The 24,666-nt window shown below is 40.4% G+C and overlaps 1 protein-coding gene across 1 annotated transcript in view; it reads left to right on the forward strand.

Annotated features, from left to right (window-relative positions):
* Positions 1-24,666, forward strand: part of LOC121581990 (cAMP-specific 3',5'-cyclic phosphodiesterase 4D) — a 170,223-nt gene that overhangs the window by 7,609 nt on the left and 137,948 nt on the right. The window lies entirely within an intron of this gene.

Genomic DNA, 24,666 nt, shown 5'->3' on the forward strand with positions numbered 1-24,666 from the left:
CACTCTCCTCACCCTCCTCACCCACCTCACCCTCCTCACCCACCTCACCCTCCTCACCCACCTCACCCACCTCACCTCCTCACCCACCTCACCCTCCTCACCCTCCTCACCCACCTCACCTCCTCACCCTCCTCACCCACCTCACCTTCCTCACCCACTTCACCCTCCTCACTCTCCTTGTCCCAACATGGTTCTAGAGTGTTTTTAGCTTCCCCGTTTCTGGACACCCCGCCCCACTCTACCACCCCCAGCTCCACCCACCCTTCCTAGCTTGTTCTCCATGTTCTTTTTAAATAGGGAGACTGAATACGGTATTTGTTTTCAGCACTTTTATTTCCATGACTGATCAAAACGTGTTTTCTCATGGCTCTCTTGTCCCTCTGCAGCAGATATATGGTGAGCAATATGTTTGGAACATCGAACCGCAATAAAATCACAGTATCAAATCACAATACATATAGAATTGCGAGAATCACATTACATATCGTATCGGCACCTAAGTATCGTAATAATATCGTACCGTGAGGTCCCTGGCAATTCCCAGCCCTAGTTTCTGTTGTGGCTTGTGATATTTTATTTGTATTTTATTTTACCTTTATTAAACTAGGCAAGTCAGTTAAGAACAAATTCTTATTTACAATAACTGCTTACACCGGCCAATCCCGGACGACGCTGGGCCAATTGTGCGCCGCTCTATGGGACTCCCAATCACGGCCGGTTGTGATGCAGCCTGGAATCGAACCAGGGGGTCTGGGGCCTCCTGTAGCTCAGTTGGTAGAGCATGGCGCTTGCAAAGCCAGGGTTGTGGGTTCGATTCCCACGGGGGACAGTATGAAAAATGTATGCACTCACTAACTGTAAGTTGCTCTGGATAAGAGCGTCTGTTAAATTACTATAATGTCAAATGTAGTGATGCCTCAAGCACTGAGATGCAGTGCCTTAGACCACTGCGCCACTCAGGAGCCCAATGCAGTTCAGAGCATACTACGCATTCTATATTGTATTACAACATCAATCTAACTGAATATGGATGTTGTGTTGGTTGAATGTTCTAGGCAGGTTCCAGAATGTTCTGCGCCACTGATAGACAGACAGACAGACAGACAGACAGACAGACAGACATAGGCCTCCTGTATACCTGTCATGGTAATAGACCTTAGACAATAAGATTACCACTTTAAAGACTCATGGGTATATCATGAGACTCCCAAACTTGCCTCTTCGCCTCAGACAACAAGGCCGCTAGCAGTCAGCGAATGTAATTACATTTTGAACCACGTATAATTACATCAGACCGATTTATGTTAGGTTGGTCGTGGTGTGGTCCTTTGGCTCAAAATCCCTGCTGCCGCACAAGAAGGATAGTATTCTGTTTTCGTAATCCTTCTTTCTAGCAAACTTTGCAACGGATAATAATTGGGGGTAATATCATGAGTTATATGATGGAAGTAAAGCTGAATGCGACAGCTTCCCTCAGACAATCAACCATTGTTTTCCTGTTACTTTTTAACATTCTTGAAGGTTTTCGGTATGCACTCATCGCTTACCAGTCAAATCAGGTCTCAGTCAGGTCATTATGACGTGGCCTCTTGTCATGTGGTGGGGGACTTATGGCCCCATAATAGAGTAAGGCCATCGTGCTCTTAATGAATGATTCATTGAATGGTAATTACTATGGATGTAAGTGTTTCAGTGTGAGTATCCTTTATCAGTCACTGATTGAAAGCACATGGCTGATAGTGGTAATCATTAACCTGTGAGAACCCTGTGTAATGTACTTCACAGACACTCTTCATATTGATATTGTCCTTTTGGGGCATACTCAGTAAAGTCTGAGCATTGCAGACAGAAATGTTCTTTACAGCACCAACGTGGGAGAATCATACGCTTATATTTAGCCACAATTATGTTGGATTAGAGAAATTGCTGGACTTGGTGATTGATAGTCTCATTGTCCCAATTATATACACTGAGTGTACAAAACATTAAGGGAACCTGCTCTTTCCATGACATAGACTGATCAGGTGAATCCAGGTGAAAGCTATGATCCCTTATTGATATCACCTGTTAAATCCACTTCAATCAGTGTAGATCAGGGGTGTCAAACGTCCAGCCCGCGGGCCGGATCAGGCCCGCAAACGGGTTTAATCCGGCCCGCGAGATGATAAAAAAAAACAAAAAAAAAACATTAAAAAAAAACAATTTGTTAAGTATAAAAATGCGCTGCAATTTTTCAATAAAATAAACTGCTTTTCCAATTGCGTCCACTGGATGGCGCAATAGCAATTGTGTTAAGCAAGCAAACTGTTTATACCGGGGCAGAGCAAGTAGGTCAAGCACGTGCAGCCAATGAGCTACTTTGTTTTGCCCGCAATATTTATTACGGCTTCTACTTTTAACATTATGTGCTTTGGCACCCTCATTGCCCCAATATGTCTCTGTCAAAAAAGAGAAAAGTGGACGCAGAGTGTTCCAAGAAAAATGGTCATCCTATTTATTCACGGAATTGAATGGGAAAGCTGTATGTTTGGTGTGTTCAGAGCATGTTGCAGTGCTGAAAGAATATAACCTTCGTCGCCACTATGTGAGTCTTCATGCCGACAAATATGACAACTTTCAAGGACAGCGGAGATGAGAGAAGGTGAATGAACTGTTGGCGGGTCTGAAGAAACAGCAGTCTGTGTTTACTCACAGCCGAGACATCAGTGATGCTGCAGTGAAAGCTAGCTACCTCATTGCTAATGAAATCGCAGTGGCTTCAAAACCATTTAGTGAGGGTGAATTTGTAAAAACATGCATGATGAAGGCAGCGGAGATTGTGTGCCCTGAAAAGCGGCAGGCTTTTGCAAATATCAGCCTGACAAGAAACACAGTTGCAGACAGGATTTCCGATCTTTCAGTGGATTTGGACAGCCAGTTGAAGCAAAAAGTAAAGTCATTTATTGCGTTTTCGGTTGCAATTGATGAAAGCACGGACATTACAGATGTTGCACAACTGGCCATTTTCATCCGCAGAGTTGATGACACATTGACCGTCACCGAGGAGTTCGTGGAGTTGGTGCCGATGACAGATACAACGACAGCAGCTGATATTTTTACCGCACTCGTCGGCGCACTGGACAGGGTCGGAGTGGACTGGTCCCGCGCTGTCAGCCTGGCTACAGATGGTGCGCCCTCAATGATCGGGAAAAAAGCAGGCGTTGTGACAAAGTTCAGAGAGAAAGTGCAATCTGCAAATGGAGGACGTGATTTTTTGACTTTTCACTGTATTTTGCACCAGGAGGCTTTGTGTTGCAAGTCATTAAAGATGGATAACATCATGAAGGTGGTCATCCAAACTGTTAATTTCATCCGATCCAGAAGCCTGAATCACCGTCAGTTTGACAGCCTTCTCAGAGAGAAAGACCACATCTATGGCCTGCCATACCACACTGAGGTAAGATGGTTAAGCCGAGGTGCTGTGCTGAGGCGTTTCTTTGATTTACGAGAAGAAATTGAACAGTTCATGGAAGAAAAGGGCAAACCAGTGTTAGAATTTCATTCCGCAGAATGGATGCAGGACCTTGCATTTATGGTGGATGTTACAGAGCACCTGAATAACTTGAACAAACAGCTGCAAGGGCGCAACAAAGTTGTCACGCAGTATTATGACAGCATACGTTCTTTCAAGTTGAAGCTGTCATTGTGGGAGACGTAACTTGCCGGTGGTGATGCAGCTCACTTCCCCTGTCTGAAAAATGTGTGCGCGACCCAACATGTGGCAGACATGAAGCGGTTCAAAGATAAAATAACGGGACTGTTACGGGAGTTTGAGCAACGCTTTCAGATTTATGTTTATATGTTTTTATGTTGATGTGCTATTGTTTTTAATAGATTTTATTTTATTTGTATATTTAACCTATTCTTGACTCTGTGGTTCTTGCACTTGTTTGGGGAACAGGATTTCATTATTTTTATCTACATTTCTGCCTGAGAAATGACACCCTGATATAGTTCTGTGATCTGTGATATACTTCTGTGAATCACTGAGGCATTGTGTGTTTGTGTGTTCTTTGTCCTCAGAACTTTCAAATAACTTGAGGTGTTTTATGATTAATAGTGATGTTGTGCTTTTGGACACTGTCCTCAGGCTCCAGCTTTATGTTTATATGTTTTTATGTTGATGTGCTATTGTTTTTAATTGATTTTATTTTATTTGTATATTTAACCTATTCTTGACTCTGTGGTTCTTGCACTTGTTTGGGGAACAGGATTTCATTATTTTTATCTACATTTCTGCCTGAGAAATGACACCCTGATATAGTTCTGTGATCTGTGAAACAGTTCTGTTAATCACTGAGGCATTGTGTGTTTGTGTGTTCTTTTTCTTTAGAATTTTCAAATAAACTTGACGTGTTTTATGATTAATAGTGATGTTGTGCTTGTACTATTTTGGACACACTGTCCTCCAGCTTTATGTTGTATGTTGATCGTATTAAAACAAAGAAAACAATCTGAAGTTGTTGTTTTTAAGTTATATATACCATGATTTTTCCGGTCCGGCCCACTTGGGAATAGATTTTCCTCCATGTGGCCCCTGAGCTAAAATGAGTTTGACACCCCTGGTGTAGATGAAGGGGAGGATACAGGTTAAAGAAGGATGTTTAAGTCTTGTGACAATTGAGACATAGATTGTGTATGTGTGCCATTTAGAGGGCGAATGGGCAACACAAAATATTTAAGAGCCTTTGAACAGGGTATGGTTGTAGGTGCCAGACGGACCAGTTTGAGACTAGAACTGCAACGCTGCTGGGTTTTTCACGCTCCACAGTTTCCCGTGTGTATCAAGAATGGTCCACCACCCAAAGGACATCCAGCCAACTTGACACAACTGTGGGAAGCATTGGAGTCAACATGGGCCAGCATCCCTGTGGAACGCTTTCGACACCTTGTAGAGTCCATGCCCCGACGAATTGAGGCTACTCTGAGGGCAAAAGAAGGGGGTTCCACTCAATATTAGGAAGGTGTACTTAGTGTTTTGTACACTCAGTGTACATGTTTAGCCTCCCAGGGACCGCAGAGGGAAATTACGTATATATTTATTCAGAGATGTAAATGAAAAGATGAGAAGACAAATGAATAAGCACAGACGACTCAATGACCTCTCCCTTGGCTTAGGAGGAGGAGTACATCACATCTGAAGTAACTACAGCAATCTGCTTTGTTTGTTTCCCCTCCGATATCACTGATTAACGGATGGGAGATTAAAAGCATAAGAAATGGGTCCTGGCTGGCGTTGTTACAAAAAGTGATGAAATATGATAATCATTTCAGTCTTCTATTGAAAGACAGTAGCAGGTGAAACGCTTTCAGTCCAAACAGAATAGATACAGCTGCAAAGAAAAGTAATGGAGTCATTACTAACCTTGTTGTCTTCTCCAGTATTGCTTCCGAATTAACCCTGACCTTTTTGTTTTGCTGAGTTTGATCCCTCATCTTGTTGTCTCATGTTGAATATGGCATCCCTTTTAACCTTAATTTTGGTCCTCATTTTGTTATTGAGTCTGGAACTTATTTGAACCCTAGGTTTGTTGTCTTATGTTTGTTGTCTTATGCTGAGTTTTGAACTCACATGACCATGTTTAGTAGTTTTCTTATTTGACTATGGCACACATTACCTGTTTGACTCTCTACCTTGAAGTGCTATGGCGCAGGTGTTCGTGACAAACACCAATGAATCCCTGCAACTATCTGTGTTTGCTGGCCCCGGGGCTGTAGGCAACAGGCCATAGTGTGACATGCATCAACCAGCGTTGTGGAAAGGTCCCAAGCGGGGGAAAAATCCAAACACGTCTGTGCCTTTGCAAAACAACCTCCAGTGCCAGACGATGCAACATTCATTGGTGTTGGTTCTTAACCCAGGGTATTCAACCGAGGGTCCGCAGCCCCCCAGGGGTCCCCAGAGGTACTGCAGGGGGTCCGCAAATATATATACAGTACTTGTCAAAAGTTTGGACACACCTACTCATTCAAGGGTTTTTCTTTATTTTTACTATTTTTTACATTGTAGAATAATAGTGAAGACATCAAAACTATGAAATAACATAGGCAAAGGGTGGCTATTTGAAGAATCTCAAATATAAAATATATTTTGATTTGTTTAACACTGTTTTGGTTACTACATGATTCCATATGTGTTATTTCATATTTTTGATGTCTTCACTATTATTCTACAATGTATTTATTTATTTTTAATATAGAAAAACCCTTGAATGAGTAGGTGTGTCCAAACTTTTGTCTGGTAGTGTATATATAAAGTGCTAGAATAAACTAATTTTGAATTACTACATTAGAAAAGAGGAGAATGTCTTATTTTTAATGATGTCAACTTTATTTCTCAACTCCTAACATTGAGTAAATTACACTCATAGGCAGAGGCTTTGAAAAAGCTCCCACTAATAGTTTACCAGTGTGGAAAGTGCCTCTGGCTGCTGATAAGCTTTCTTGACTTGGACATACATTTTTGTTTACACACACACACACACACACACAATATTATTATTATTACTTTTTTTGCTAACGTATGAGAGGGGTCCATGGGTCGCTGGTTTGCCTGGGATGGGGTCAAAGACAACTCCCTGGAAATATGGTTATCGGTTTTGACTTGATATGGCTGCAGGCATAAGCAGATAGATGCTCCTATTCAGTTTGACAGTCAGTGCACACAATAGGTGGGCTGAACAAGGCAGAAATGGTTGTCTTCCAAGTAGGAAGTGGATGGATTGATAGTTTGACCATTAGAGCATAATAAGGGTGCTGAGATGTGTTCTCTAGTATAACTGCTGAGTATATGTGCCACCTGACCCTTTAAATCCTGTCCAGCAGCCATTACTCACCTAACCTTCTTGGCATGGGTTCACAGGCACCTCCGTAGCCATTATTTCATTTCCTTCACAGACATGACAAGATTCAGCAAATTTGAATCTACAGTATAAAGGCTTTGGTCATACAGGTTGACTATCGCTTGAGGCAGATCTTCAGGAGGGTCACCTTGCCCCACTCCAATTCTAACCTAAAATATTCAGAGGATAAAAGCAAAAAAAAGTCCATGAATCAGCGCTCGGGGCGATTTCCAACAACGTGCTACAAGCTCAAGGCTTCCCAGTTGTATCATGGTATGTGACAGAGATTGTTTCAGTGTGTGAACTTGTCAATGTCAGATAAACAAGGGCTCTGTCAAGAGGAACTAGCATGGCATCCTCTCACCTCGCCCCAGGGGGCTAAGTGGGAAATTAGTAAATTATTTATTGAAAAATAAATAGAGGTAACTGTAGAAAGGTTTTCATTTACAATGCCTTTGTCAAAAGAAATCCCCTCAATTTCCTCTTAGCTGTACCTTCTTCTAATGTGTGGTTCCATTCTCTCTCTCTCTCTCTCTCTCTCTCTCTCTCCCCCTCTCTCTTTCTCTCTCTCTCTCTCCCTCTTTCTTTCTGGGAGGCCTAGTGGTCAGCTCTACTTGGTTAGGGCCTCTATGTAACGAGGCCTTTACATGAAGGAGGCCTTTATATGAAGAACACCTTCGTAGTTTCAGAGAATTAAAGGGATACTACTGGATTATGGCAATGAGTCCCTTTATCTACTTCCCCAGAGGCAGATGAACTTGTGGACACCATTTGTATGTCTCTGTGTCGTCTGAAGGACGTTAGAGGTAGTTTCGCTAGCATGCAAAAACATAATGCAAACAACACAACAACTAAAAATGGTGTGTTAGTGTGTGTGTGTGTGTGTGTGTGTGTGTATGTGTGTGTGTGCCCTCACGGTCCCCGCCATTCCATGAGATTATGTTTAATCCGTTTTTTAAAGGTCATTTTGCTGTTTGCTTGAGTAATTGGAGATGGAAGGAGTTCCATGCGATCATATAATACTGTGCGTTGCCGTGAATTCGTTTTGGACTTGGGGACTGCGAAGAGACCCCTGGTGGCATGTCTTGTGGGGTATGTATGGGTGTCTGAGCTGAATGTTATTTGTTTATGCAGACAATCTGGAATTTTCATTACAGTAATATTTCTCATGAAAACTAGAAGAGAAGGAGTTCATCTCAACCAGGAAAGACTGGCATGCATGCTGTTGATGTTGTTATGTATGTGCAGTTAAGGGCAAGGCGTGCTACTCTGTTCTGAGCCAGCTGAAGCTTTGCTAGGTCTTTCTTTGCTGCACTTGACCATATTACCGGACAGTAATCAAGATGGGACAAGACCAGAGCCTTAACAACTAGTACAGTTGATTATTGTGTAAAAAACGCAGAACATCTTTTTATAACAGACATCTTCACAACAACTTATTTTACATACTGTAGGAGTTTAGCTTCCTCAACTTGCTCAATGGTCACACCCTTTATTGAGGTTTTAGGTCTTAGATAGTGTTTTGAACAAAATACAATGCTTTTAGTTTTAGATGTATTTAAGATCAGTTTATTATGAATCACCCATTCTGATACTGACTGTAACTCCTTATTTAGAACTTCAGTGAGCTAACTGGCTTTGGGTGCTGGCATGTAGTGTGGAATCATCCGCATACATAGTCAAGTTTTAATGTCACATGCACAGGTACAGTGAAAGGCCTTTCTTGCAAGCTCTAACCCCAACAATGCAGTAATCAATAACTATGTAATACTGAAAATAACACAAGGTAGAACAAAAACACACAAGAAATACAAATAAGAAATAAGAAGAACAGGAGAAAGTAAGTAAGCTGTACTATACAGTATACAGGGTCAGTCAGTTCCAGTACCATATTAACAATGTGCAGGGATACTGAAGTGATAGAGGTAGATATGTATAAGGGTAAGGTGACTAGGCATCAGGATATATGATAAACAGCTTAGCAGCAGCGTATATGATGATTGTATGTGAGTGGGAGTGCGTGTGTGTACAGTCAGTATAAATGTATGTGTATATTATGTGTGTGTGAGAAAATGATGGAGTTAGTGTTTGTGTGTGTGTTGGAGTGACAGTGTGCATGAGTGTGCATACACAAACACAATTCTCTACATCAGTTTACTAAGAATAGGCGGCAAACTGATTGGGTGGCTGTTAGAGCCAGCAAACGGTGCTTTACTATTTTTAGGCAGTGAAATTACAGAGAGCTTCCTTCCACGCCTGTGGATACACACACTCCTTTAGGATTTGGTTAAAGATATCTGTCTGCTACCATTCCTTCCACGCCTGTGGATACACACACTCCTTTAGGATTTGGTTAAAGATATCTGTCTGCTACCATTCCTTCCACGCCTGTGGATACACACACTCCTTTAGGATTTGGTTAAAGATATCTGTCTGCTACCATTCCTTCCACGCCTGTGGATACACACACTCCTTTAGGATTTGGTTAAAGATATCTGTCTGCTACCATTCCTTCCACGCCTGTGGATACACACACTCCTTTAGGATTTGGTTAAAGATATCTGTCTGCTACCATTCCTTCCACGCCTGTGGATACACACACTCCTTTAGGATTTGGTTAAAGATATCTGTCTGCTACCATTCCTTCCACGCCTGTGGATACACACACTCCTTTAGGATTTGGTTAAAGATATCTGTCTGCTACCATTCTCAATAGTTTCCCATCAAGGTTGGCTATACCTGGTGGCTTATCATTATTGATGGATAACAATATATTTTCCACTCTCCCACACTAACTTGACCAAATTCAAAACAGCAATCCTTATCTTTCATTATTAGATATTTTATGCTAAACATATGATGGTTCACTGTTGTCATTTAACTTCTGAGTTTTTCCACTTTACTAGTGAAATAGTCATTGACATTACATTTTAGTCATTTAGCAGATGCTCTCATCCAGAGCGACTTACAGGAGGAATTAGGGTTAAGTGCCTTGCTCAAGGGCACATCGACAGATTTTTCACCTAGTCGGCTCAGGGATTAGAACAGCAACCTTTCGGTTACTGGCACAACGCTCTTAACCACTAAGCTACCTGATTGGCAATGTCGAAAGGTTTTGTAATAAATGACCCATCAACTTCAATGAATGATGGAGGTGAATTGAATTTTCTGCCCATGTTAGAATTTAAGGTATTTTTTCCATTGTGTTTTATGTCATTTATCTTTGTTTGGTAATATCATTTCTTCTTCTTTTTCTTAAGTTTAGTCACAAAATGTCTCAATTTACAGTATATCAACCATTTACAGTATGTCGACATATCCATCACCGTTAAACATCCCCAATGGGATTTCACGTCCAAGTCAAGATGGTGTCCTAGGGAATAGCCATGGAGCTCTCCTCCAGTCCTGGGAAGTGACCAACTATGGGTACAGCAGCGAGCATCATGCCAGCAGACCCTCCGGTCCCTTAGCAGGTCACATGAGTTATACAGGCAAGGGCAGGGGTTAACAGCTGCAGAGGGCCTCATTAAAGGCAGAGAGAAATTGTGTGTGTGTGTGTGTGTGTGTGTGTGTGTGTGTGTGTGTGTGTGTGTGTGTGTGTGTGTGTGTGTGTGTGTATGTGTGTGTGTGTCCTTACTTGCATTGGTCTGTGTGTTTGTGTACGTGTGTGCATGTTTTTGCATTAGGGAACCACGCTCCATAATACACACCATTCATGCCTCAGAGGCCTCCAGGTCATAACAACACACCAGGGCTTACTAACATACATTATGTAGGGCATTCACTCACTTCTCTAGAAAGTAGTGAAATACAGGTAAATTCAAGAGGGTGCTACTAAATTAATGCACTATGTCATTATGAATCACATTCAACTAATCATTAGATTGTTCTCTACAATATTATAACCTTAGTATGCTTGTACTTACAAGTGTTGATTAAAAAAGAATGTTAGTGTGTTGTGTCCGCTGCTAGTTTAAACCGGCCCAGCTCTTGGTTGTATCTTCTCCATTTTTCGGCATTGGGAGGTGGTAACATTTGGAGGTGTTTCCACAGTTTGCACCAATTAAAATCAACTTGATACCCTCGGCATTTTCATCACCAGATCCGTGGCTTTCTATTCCTCCAACTCCGGTCAATCAATATTGAGAGGGGACGTTTCTATTGTGATTTAAACTGAAATATTCAGAAATACACCATGACAACTGCAGCAGATTGTCTTTGGGGAGGGTAGATATTTGAATTCAGTCTGTTAGCTTTGTAAATTAGTAAATGTATCGACCCAATTTTGTTTTGTATTCCACGGATTTCATAAAAAACTAAACATGTTATCACACAGGAACCTGCAGCCACTAGCTAGCTTGTCAGTTGATGTTCGAAGTTAGCGCCGTTCTGCCCGCAGAGCAGTGACAGAGTTCTATTGAGCAGCGACCACATTTTGACCTTGGCCATAATGACATTCTATTCACTCTAATCATGCTAAATTCTCTGAGTAAATAGTCTTTAACTTGTGAACCATATATGGTAGAGACATAGTGTTTGGACTATTGTTTTTTTTAACGCAATTCTCTATTGAAATGTAATATATTTTGTATAAACATTGAATGAAATAATCATTTTAGGGGTAAACACCACAATAGTATATGCATTGGTTGAAGCTCAATGTTAAATCTCCCTACAATCATATCTAAGCCAATATTTACATTTACATTTTAGTCATTTAGCAGATGCTCTTATCCAGAGCGACTTACAGTTAGTGAGTGCATACATTTTCATACTGGCCCCCTGTGGGAAACGAACCCAAAACCCTGGCGTTGCAAGCACCATGCTCTACCAACTGAGCTACAGCAATATAACACCAATGTCGATGAAAATTCGCAAATCAACTTGATTGGACGTACACAACACAGTCCCCGCCTCATGAGCCGTCCGGCCGTTACCGAGAACCACATACAGGACTTTTAACTGGGTCGTTAGCGTTGGGGAAAAAAAGAAAATGTCTTGCCACGACCTAGCTCAATATCTAGGCGTTGGATAAGAATGGGACTACAGCGTCCATAAAGTGACCATTAGACTTGCCACATTTCGGACTGAATACGTTTGTAGGGGCAACAGTTTTTAATACATTTATAATTTAGCGCTCTCATATGCTCATTTCTTTCCATCAAGAACCAACGATATGCTACCTTTTTGTAGCATTTCTGACAATGCTAACATATTTTCCTCCAAATCGCAGAGTTCTAAAACCGGAACAAAGCACTTGGGTTGCACAGCAACAGCGCTAATAGCTAGCTAACACCAGTCGGTTGAAAGGCAAGCTACAAACAAAGGAAGCTATGAAAGGTTTTTCACATGGCTGAAGTCATCTGTGTAAACTGTTGGCCTTGACACTTGCGTGTAATCAGAGCACAAACAAATAAGCACAAATAAGATAGCGAACGTCCTTGGCTACTATTGTTAGTTAGCTAGCCAACTAACATTAGCCAGTAATGTTAGCTAGTTAGCTACAAGCTAACAAGGCTGTAACATTAGCTGTATGGACAGATCGCGATGCCCCGGCACAACTCAATGTTGACCATATTGCCCACATTCTTCCACAAAGCCAGCTAGCTAGCTAGCTAAGTAATATTCATAGTCAACACCAACCTTTGGGAAACTGCCACACTGCAAAATGTATAATACATGCAATGGGCATTGCTCATCTAACGTTAACGTTACTCCAGACACTAGTCAACATGGCTTGCTTACTAATGTAGCTAGCTAACATTACAGCTCTTACCATATGCATTGATTCAGTACGCTCCCTCCTCTGTCAATGCAATTTTCTTCTTGCCATTATAATCCAAATGTACACTGACTGATCAACACAGTGTCAAGATACTTTTCAATGTATTCCCAAAAACCTGAAGTTGCCATCCAAGTAAAAAGTAGCCAGAGGGGTGCGGGTGCACCCAGGTTAAACAACACCAATATCATTGCTTGCTTGCTCAACCTTTGCGCAGTCAAAAGAAAGCACCATGCTTGCTAACTTGGTTAGCTACAGTATGTGACTGTTGTCAACACATCAACTGATTTAGTTTTTTTTTAACCAAACAAGATAAATAAACGTTCAATCAGTATTGAGTGAATGAAAAACAACAAAAGCTTCCTGTCATCTCCAGACTGTTCATTTAAATAGTGTCAATATAATGTGTTCATGACAGGGTTCGTAGCGTAAGCGTTAATGTCCATGGAATCTGAAGGTCCTGGGTTCACGTCTTGGAGGAGACATAATAAGCACGCACGGTGTCTGCTTATTTTCAATTATTAGGTGGCTCTTTAAAAGAGCATCATTGAGTGGTAATGGACAGGGACTGTGGTGTGTGTGCTACTGCGTGCGTCTTGCCAATAGTGTGTGATTGTGGCCTGCAATTCGGAGCGTCCTGCATCTAGCTTGCTACCGCCTGCTGTGAACTGCGGGAAAACAGTGCCCAACAGGCGGGGACGAAGTACACTGTCTACCGGTGTGCGAGCTAGCTACGTATCCCGCATGCTGTGTAACGGCATCCTAGTTAGCTAGCTAACTAGCTAGCTAGTACCCAGTGTCCTTCGCTAACGCCTGCCAAACACCTGCCCTCGCTGTCGTTAACAGAACTGCGGAAAAACAGTGTACGACAGGCAAGGACGAAGGACACTGTCTACCGGTGTCCTAGCTATCGTTAGTTAACTAGCTACCTATCCCACCTGCTGTGTACCGGAGTCCTAGTTTACTAGCTAGTTAACACCCAGTGTCCTTCGCTAACGCCTATACAGGCAGGCACCACATTACAACAAGACAAAACAGCTCGCTCAATCTAGCATGAGGATCTTGTAAGTATAGGCCCCGTGTAGCTCAGTTGGTAGAGCATGGCGTTTGCAACACCAGGGTTGTGGGTTCGATTCCCACAGGGGGCCAGTATGAAAAAAAAAAGTATGGAAATGTATGCACTCACTAACTGTAAGTCGCTCTGGATAAAAGCGTCTGCTAAATGACTAAAATGTAAAATGATAAAAGCAACGCTTGACTTCATATAATTTGGAAAGGTAGTGGAATGGGATTGGTGTATAAAGAATCTAACACTGTGGTACAAATCACATTATTGTGAGAACACCTCTTCTAAGAGTTTGAATTAGGGTGTTTGAGAAGGTTTGAATCCTAAACAACCTGTATACACATTGTTTGAAGTACAATACACAAACATAGATACTGTAGAAGGTCAAAGCTGTGTGCTGGAAAACCTTGTTAGAGCATGGGTGGAGTAGGCATTGTGGTGCTCATGTGTATCTCCTTTCTTGAATGGCTTCAGACCAATGCCTACTTATAATAATATAATATGCCATTTAGCAGACGCTTTTATCCAAAGTGACGTACAGTCATGTGTGCATACATTTTTACGTATGTGTGGTCCCGAACTAACTACCCTGGCGTTACAAGCGCCATGCTCTACCAATTGAGCTACAGAGGACCAATGAAGTCCTCTTAACATTTATTTATTTTTGTTTTTAATAGTACAGGTCTTACTAACATACAGTATGTTAACCAGTATGGTATAGTATTCATTGTACCGGTATTTAACTATACGGTAGCATACTTCATTGTACCGGTATTGAACTATACAGTAGCATACTTCATTGTACCGGTATTGAACTATACGGTAGCATACTTCATTGTACCGGTATTGAACTATACGGTAGCATACTTCATTGTACCGGTATTGAACTATACAGTAGAATACTTCATTGTACCGGTATTTAACTATACGGTAGCATACTTCATTGTACCGGCATTGAACTATACAGTAGCATACTTCATTGTACCTGTATTGAACTATACAGTTGCATACTTCATTGTACCTGTATTGAACTATACAATAGCATGCTTCATTGTACCGGTATTAAACTATACAATAGCATGCTTCATTGTACCGGGATTGAACTATATAGTAGCATACTTAATTGTACTGGTATTGAACTATACAGTAGCATACTTCATTGTACCGGTATTGAACTATACAGTAGCATACTTCATTGTACCTGTATTGAACTATACAGTTGCATACTTCATTGTACCTGTATTGAACTATACAATAGCATGCTTCATTGTACCGGTATTAAACTATACAATAGCATGCTTCATTGTACCGGGATTGAACTATATAGTAGCATACTTAATTGTACTGGTATTGAACTATACAATAGCATGCTTCATTGTACCGGTATTAAACTATACAATAGCATGCTTCATTGTACCGGGATTGAACTATATAGTAGCATACTTAATTGTACTGGTATTGAACTATACAGTAGCATACTTCATTGTACCGGTATTGAACTATACAGTAGCATACTTCATTGTACCTGTATTGAACTATACAGTTGCATACTTCATTGTACCGGTATTGAACTATACGGTAGCATACTTCATTGTACCGGCATTGAACTATACAGTAGCATACTTCATTGTACCTGTATTGAACTATACAGTTGCATACTTCATTGTACCTGTATTGAACTATACAATAGCATGCTTCATTGTACCGGTATTAAACTATACAATAGCATGCTTCATTGTACCGGGATTGAACTATATAGTAGCATACTTAATTGTACTGGTATTGAACTATACAGTAGCATACTTCATTGTACCGGTATTGAACTATACAGTAGAATACTTCATTGTACCGGTATTTAACTATACGGTAGCATACTTCATTGTACCGGCATTGAACTATACAGTAGCATACTTCATTGTACCTGTATTGAACTATTCAGTTGCATACTTCATTGTACCTGTATTGAACTATACAATAGCATGCTTCATTGTACCGGTATTAAACTATACAATAGCATGCTTCATTGTACCGGGATTGAACTATATAGTAGCATACTTAATTGTACTGGTATTGAACTATACAGTAGCATACTTCATTGTACCGGTATTGAACTATACAGTAGCATACTTCATTGTACCTGTATTGAACTATACAGTTGCATACTTCATTGTACCTGTATTGAACTATACAATAGCATGCTTCATTGTACCGGTATTAAACTATACAATAGCATGCTTCATTGTACCGGGATTGAACTATATAGTAGCATACTTAATTGTACTGGTATTGAACTATACAGTAGCATACTTCATTGTACCGGTATTGAACTATACAGTAGAATACTTCATTGTACCGGTATTTAACTATTCGGTAGCATACTTCATTGTACCGGCATTGAACTATACAGTAGCATACTTCATTGTACCTGTATTGAACTATACAGTTGCATACTTCATTGTACCTGTAATGAACTATACAATAGCATGCTTCATTGTACCGGTATTAAACTATACAATAGCATGCTTCATTGTACCGGGATTGAACTATATAGTAGCATACTTAATTGTACTGGTATTGAACTATACAGTAGCATACTTCATTGTACCGCTATTGAACTATACAGTAGCATACTTCATTGTACCTGTATTGAACTATACAGTTGCATACTTCATTGTACCTGTATTGAACTATACAATAGCATGCTTCATTGTACCGGTATTAAACTATACAATATCATGCTTCATTGTACTGGGATTGAACTATATAGTAGCATACTTAATTGTACTGGTATTGAACTATACAGTAGCATACTTCATTGTACCGGTATTGAACTATACAGTAGAATACTTCATTGTACCGGTATTTAACTATACGGTAGCATACTTCATTGTACCGGCATTGAACTATACAGTAGCATACTTCATTGTACCTGTATTGAACTATACAGTTGCATACTTCATTGTACCTATATTGAACTATACAATAGCATGCTTCATTGTACCGGTATTAAACTATACAATAGCATGCTTCATTGTACCGGGATTGAACTATATAGTAGCATACTTAATTGTACTGGTATTGAACTATACAGTAGCATACTTCATTGTACCGGTATTGAACTATACAGTAGCATACTTCATTGTACCTGTATTGAACTATACAGTTGCATACTTCATTGTACCTGTATTGAACTATACAATAGCATGCTTCATTGTACGGTATTAACCTATACAATAGCATGCTTCATTGTACCGGGATTGAACTATATAGTAGCATACTTAATTGTACTGGTATTGAACTATACAGTAGCATACTTCATTGTACCGGTATTGAACTATACAGTAGAATACTTCATTGTACCGGTATTTAACTATACGGTAGCATATTTCATTGTACCGGCATTGAACTATACAGTAGCATACTTCATTGTACCGGTATTGAACTATACAGCAGCATACTTCATTGTACCGGTATTGAACTATACAGTAGCATACTTCATTGTACCGTATTGAACTATACAGGAGCATACTTCATTGTACCGGCATTGAACTATACAGCAGCATACTTCATTGTATTGGTATCAAACTATACAGCAGCATACTTCATTGTACTAGGATTGAATAATACAGTAGCATACTTAATTGTACCGGTATTGAACTATACAGGAGCATACTTCATTGTACCGGCATTGAACTATACAGTACCATACTTCATTGTACCGGCATTGAACTATACAATAGCATGCTTCATTGTACCGGTATTAAACTATACAATAGCATGCTTCATTGTACCAGGATTGAACTATATAGTAGCATACTTAATTGTACTGGTATTGAACTATACAGCAGCATACTTCATTGTACCGGCATTGAACTATACAGTAGCATAATTCCTTTTACCGGTATTGAATTATACAATAGCATGCTTCATTGTACCGGTATTAAACTATACAATAGCATGCTTCATTGTACCGGCATTGAACTATACAGTAGCATACTTCATTGTACCTGTATTGAACTATACAGTTGCATACTTCATTGTACCTGTATTGAACTATACAATAGCATGCTTCATTGTACCGGTATTAAACTATACAATAGCATGCTTCATTGTACCGGGATTGAACTATATAGTAGCATACTTAATTGTACTGGTATTGAACTATACAGTAGCATACTTCATTGTACCGGTATTGAACTATACAGTAGAATACTTCATTGTACCGGTATTTAACTATACGGTAGCATACTTCATTGTACCGGCATTGAACTATACAGTAGCATACTTCATTGTACCTGTATTGAACTATTCAGTTGCATACTTCATTGTACCTGTATTGAACTATACAATAGCATGCTTCATTGTACCGGTATTAAACTATACAATAGCATGCTTCATTGTACCGGGATTGAACTATATAGTAGCATACTTAATTGTACTGGTATTGAACTATACAGTAGCATACTTCATTGTACCGGTATTGAACTATACAGTAGCATACTTCATTGTACCTGTATTGAACTATACAGTTGCATACTTCATTGTACCTGTATTGAACTATACAATAGCATGCTTCATTGTACCGGTATTAAACTATACAATAGCATGCTTCATTGTACCGGGATTGAACTATATAGTAGCATACTTAATTGTACTGGTATTGAACTATACAGTAGCATACTTCATTGTACCGGTATTGAACTATACAGTAGAATACTTCATTGTACCGGTATTTAACTATTCGGTAGCATACTTCATTGTACCGGCATTGAACTATACAGTAGCATACTTCATTGTACCTGTATTGAACTATACAGTTGCATACTTCATTGTACCTGTAATGAACTATACAATAGCATGCTTCATTGTACCGGTATTAAACTATACAATAGCATGCTTCATTGTACCGGGATTGAACTATATAGTAGCATACTTAATTGTACTGGTATTGAACTATACAGTAGCATACTTCATTGTACCGCTATTGAACTATACAGTAGCATACTTCATTGTACCTGTATTGAACTATACAGTTGCATACTTCATTGTACCTGTATTGAACTATACAATAGCATGCTTCATTGTACCGGTATTAAACTATACAATATCATGCTTCATTGTACTGGGATTGAACTATATAGTAGCATACTTAATTGTACTGGTATTGAACTATACAGTAGCATACTTCATTGTACCGGTATTGAACTATACAGTAGAATACTTCATTGTACCGGTATTTAACTATACGGTAGCATACTTCATTGTACCGGCATTGAACTATACAGTAGCATACTTCATTGTACCTGTATTGAACTATACAGTTGCATACTTCATTGTACCTATATTGAACTATACAATAGCATGCTTCATTGTACCGGTATTAAACTATACAATAGCATGCTTCATTGTACCGGGATTGAACTATATAGTAGCATACTTAATTGTACTGGTATTGAACTATACAGTAGCATACTTCATTGTACCGGTATTGAACTATACAGTAGCATACTTCATTGTACCTGTATTGAACTATACAGTTGCATACTTCATTGTACCTGTATTGAACTATACAATAGCATGCTTCATTGTACCGGTATTAACCTATACAATAGCATGCTTCATTGTACCGGGATTGAACTATATAGTAGCATACTTAATTGTACTGGTATTGAACTATACAGTAGCATACTTCATTGTACCGGTATTGAACTATACAGTAGAATACTTCATTGTACCGGTATTTAACTATACGGTAGCATACTTCATTGTACCGGCATTGAACTATACAGTAGCATACTTCATTGTACCGGTATTGAACTATACAGCAGCATACTTCATTGTACCGGTATTGAACTATACAGTAGCATACTTCATTGTACCGGTATTGAACTATACAGGAGCATACTTCATTGTACCGGCATTGAACTATACAGCAGCATACTTCATTGTATTGGTATCGAACTATACAGCAGCATACTTCATTGTACTAGGATTGAATAATACAGTAGCATACTTAATTGTACCGGTATTGAACTATACAGGAGCATACTTCATTGTACCGGCATTGAACTATACAGTACCATACTTCATTGTACCGGCATTGAACTATACAATAGCATGCTTCATTGTACCGGTATTAAACTATACAATAGCATGCTTCATTGTACCAGGATTGAACTATATAGTAGCATACTTAATTGTACTGGTATTGAACTATACAGCAGCATACTTCATTGTACCGGCATTGAACTATACAGTAGCATAATTCCTTTTACCGGTATTGAATTATACAGGAGCATACTTCATTGTACCGGCATTGAACTATACAGTAGCATACTTCATTTTACCGGTAATGAACTATATAGTAGCATACTTCATTGTACCGGTATTGAAGTATACAGTAGCATACTTCATTGTACCGTTATTGAACTATACAGCAGCATACTTCATTGTATTGGTATCGAACTATACAGCAGCATACTTCATTGTACCGGGATTGAACTATACAGTAGCATACTTCATTGTACCGGTATTGAACTATACAGGAGCATACTTCATTGTACCGGCATTGAACTCTACAGTAGCATACTTAATTTTACTGGTAATGAACTATATAGTAGCATACTTAATTGTACCGGTATTGAAGTATACAGTAGCATACTTCATTGTACCGTTATTGAACTATACAGCAGCATACTTCATTGTATTGGTATCGAACTATACAGCAGCATACTTCATTGTACCGGGATTGAACTATACAGTAGCATACTTCATTGTACCGGCATTGAACTATACAGTAGCATACTTCATTTTACCGGTATTGAACTCTATAGTAGCATACTTCATTGTACCGGTATTGAAGTATACAGTAGCATACTTAATTTTACTGGTAATGAACTATATAGTAGCATACTTAATTGTACCGGTATTGAAGTATACAGTAGCATACTTAATTGTACCGTTATTGAACTATACAGCAGCATACTTCATTGTATTGGTATCGAACTATACAGCAGCATACTTAATTGTACCGGGATTGAACTATACAGTAGCATACTTCATTGTACCGGCATTGAACTATACAGTAGCATACTTCATTTTACCGGTATTGAACTATATAGTAGCATACTTCATTGTACCGGTATTGAAGTATACAGTAGCATACTTCATTGTACCGTTATTGAACTATACAGCAGCATACTTCATTGTATTGGTATCAAACTATACAGCAGCATACTTCATTGTACAGGTATTGAACTATACAGCAGCATAATTAATTGTACCGGCATTGAACTGTACAGTAGCATACTTCATTTTACTGGTATTGAACTATACAGCAGCATAATTCATTGTACCGGTATTGAACAATACAGCAGCATAATTAATTGTATTGGTATTGAACTATACAGCAGCATACTTCATTGTATTGGTATTGAACTATAGAGCAGCATACTTCATTGTACCGGTATTTCTATTATTTTTATATTGCATTGTCTGTATCCTGCTCTTAGATAATTATTGGATGTGGGAACACTACTGTTGAACTTTCCTGCCTATCCCCATATGGTAAAGATTTCCTGGGCAATCAGTTAAACGCAGATCACTTCTAAGTCATTCTCCCACGACACAAATGAGGCTTTAGCCCCGGCCATCACCACCCACCATATTTCTCTCCATAGGCCCTTACAGATCAATACCACTGCGAAAGCAAATTAGAAACAAGTACTCCCTGCGGTATTGAAATCAATCTTCGCCAGGAATACCTCAGCCCAAAACATTCACATGCCTTTTAGCTAAGTAAACACCATATACATTCAAACAACAGAGAATGTGAATTCTTTGATCTCCACATGCAAAGTATTCAGAGTATTCTAAAACATTTGTCTTTGCGGAATTAGATGTTGTTTAAAGAACAGGCTCTTAGGACTGAATGTTCAACCCTTCAAGGACCCAGAAGAGCTCTTGTCAGAGCAGACTAGGTGAAGGAGGAGATCACTATGAAGAACCTAGAAGTGTTTGTGAAAGGTTCAGATATGGCTATTGGACATGAGTGGACAATCATACAGTAGCCAACCCCATAGGCTTACTGTTAATAGAAATGATCAAATCAAATCTATGATATAAGTGCTACACTGCAGTATTTGAAGTAATACCGATGGAAGTAGTAGCACTGTAGTAGTTGTATTCATTGTGGTAGCAGTAACAGAGACATAAGTTGCAGTTCTTTTTGCAAAGGTACAATAGTAACCATAAAACAGATGCTTAAAGTATTCCAAGTGTTTGATTTCTATTTGAGTTTTTTCCCATAAAAATTGAGAAAATATGTGGGAAATGTGGCATCCTACCAAAGACTCCACTCACAGCTGCATACCTTTCCTGTACATGCTGGTCATGCCATTATGACTACAAATAAAGGAACACGGCATACCTTTCCATGAAATACAAAATACAAAGGAATTTGTGAGTGTGCGTGTAACTGTGTGTATGTGTTTTATGTACCCATATCGCACACACCCAACAGGGTCAGTGACATCACCAGCAGGGGTTGATGGGATTATGGTTGACATCACAGATAATTACTGTACGCCCATGGCAGCATGACTAAGACCATTACCTCAGTCTTGTGCTGGAGTTGGGGATGGTGATGGGAATATGATGGGGCTGACGTATAGGGCCTGAGATGGGGATGGGGTATAGGGCCTGAAATAGATTTATTAGTCTGACTTAATGTGGCCCAGTGTGTCTGTGTGGCCCCCAGTGTTCTATCCCTCCCACACTAATGAGCCATAGGGAAAACACCAGCACCTAGACTGAGGGGAATCCTCCATAGGGAAAACACCAGCACCTAGACTGAGGGGAATCCTCCATAGGGAAAACACCAGCACCTAGACTGAGGGGAATCCTCCATAGGGAAAACACCAGCACCTAGACTGAGGGGAATCCTCCATATGGAAAACACCAGCACCTAGACTGAGGGGAATCCTCCATATGGAAAACACCAGCACCTAGACTGAGGGGAATCCTCCATAGGGAAAACACCAGCACCTAGACTGAGGGGAATCCTCCATAGGGAAAACACCAGCACCTAGACTGAGGGGAATCCTCCATAGGGAAAACACCAGCACCTAGACTGAGGGGAATCCTCCATAGGGAAAACACCAGCACCTAGACTGAGGGGAATCCTCCATATGGAAAACACCAGCACCTAGACTGAGGGGAATCCTCCATATGGAAAACACCAGCACCTAGACTGAGGGGAATCCTCCATATGGAAAACACCAGCACCTAGACTGAGGGGAATCCTCCATAGGGAAAACACCAGCACCTAGACTGAGGGGAATCCTCCATATGGAAAACACCAGCACCTAGACTGAGGGGAATCCTCCATATGGAAAACACCAGCACCTAGACTGAGGGGAATCCTCCATAGGGAAAACACCAGCACATAGACTGAGGGGAATCCTCCATATGGAAAACACCAGCACATAGACTGAGGGGAATCCTCCATATGGAAAACACCAGCACATAGACTGAGGGGAATCCTCCAAATGGAAAACACCAGCACCTAGACTGAGGGGAATCCTCCATAGGGAAAACACCAGCACATAGACTGAGGGGAATCCTCCATATGGAAAACACCAGCACCTAGACTGAGGGGAATCCTCCATAGGGAAAACACCAGCACCTAGACTGAGGGGAATCCTCCATAGGGAAAACAACAGCACATAGACTGAGGGGAATCCTCCAAATGGAAAACACCAGCACCTAGACTGAGGGGAATCCTCCATAGGGAAAACACCAGCACCTAGACTGAGGGGAATCCTCCATATGGAAAACACCAGCACCTAGACTGAGGGGAATCCTCCATAGGGAAAACACCAGCACATAGACTGAGGGGAATCCTCCATATGGAAAACACCAGCACCTAGACTGAGGGGAATCCTCCATATGGAAAACACCAGCACCTAGACTGAGGGGAATCCTCCATATGGAAAACACCAGCACCTAGACTGAGGGGAATCCTCCATAGGGAAAACACCAGCACATAGACTGAGGGGAATCCTCCATATGGAAAACACCAGCACCTAGACTGAGGTGAATCCTCCATATGGAAAACACCAGCACCTAGACTGAGGGGAATCCTCCATATGGAAAACACCAGCACCTAGACTGAGGGGAATCCTCCATATGGAAAACACCAGCACCTAGACTGAGGGGAATCCTCCATAGGGAAAACACCAGCACCTAGACTGAGGGGAATCCTCCATAGGGAAAACACCAGCACCTAGACTGAGGGGAATCCTCCATAGGGAAAACACCAGCACCTAGACTGAGGGGAATCCTCCATAGGGAAAACACCAGCACCTAGACTGAGGGGAATCCTCCATAGGGAAAACACCAGCACCTAGACTGAGGGGAATCCTCCATATGGAAAACACCAGCACCTAGACTGAGGGGAATCCTCCATAGGGAAAACACCAGCACCTAGACTGAGGGGAATCCTCCATATGGAAAACACCAGCACCTAGACTGAGGGGAATCCTCCATATGGAAAACACCAGCACCTAGACTGAGGGGAATCCTCCATATGGAAAACACCAGCACCTAGACTGAGGGGAATCCTCCATAGGGAAAACACCAGCACCTAGACTGAGGGGAATCCTCCATATGGAAAACACCAGCACCTAGATAGCCCGGGACCACAGGGGTCTCCCTAGAGTCATGACACCTAGGGCACTATAAAATCTGTGATGTGGACGGAATCACGGAATCGAGACATTAAAACGGAATTCAATATTCAAAAATGTATTGAACTTAGTAGGACATTTACTAAATGCATTGAACTTATTAGAAAAGTAATACATTTGCCCAAGATTATCATAAGACATTAACAAAATGCATCAGTCATTCATATTTTCCCTTAAAATTTCTGTAGA

Source organism: Coregonus clupeaformis, chromosome 15, assembly GCF_020615455.1.
Source record: "Coregonus clupeaformis isolate EN_2021a chromosome 15, ASM2061545v1, whole genome shotgun sequence".
Taxonomy (NCBI): Eukaryota; Metazoa; Chordata; class Actinopteri; order Salmoniformes; family Salmonidae; genus Coregonus; species Coregonus clupeaformis.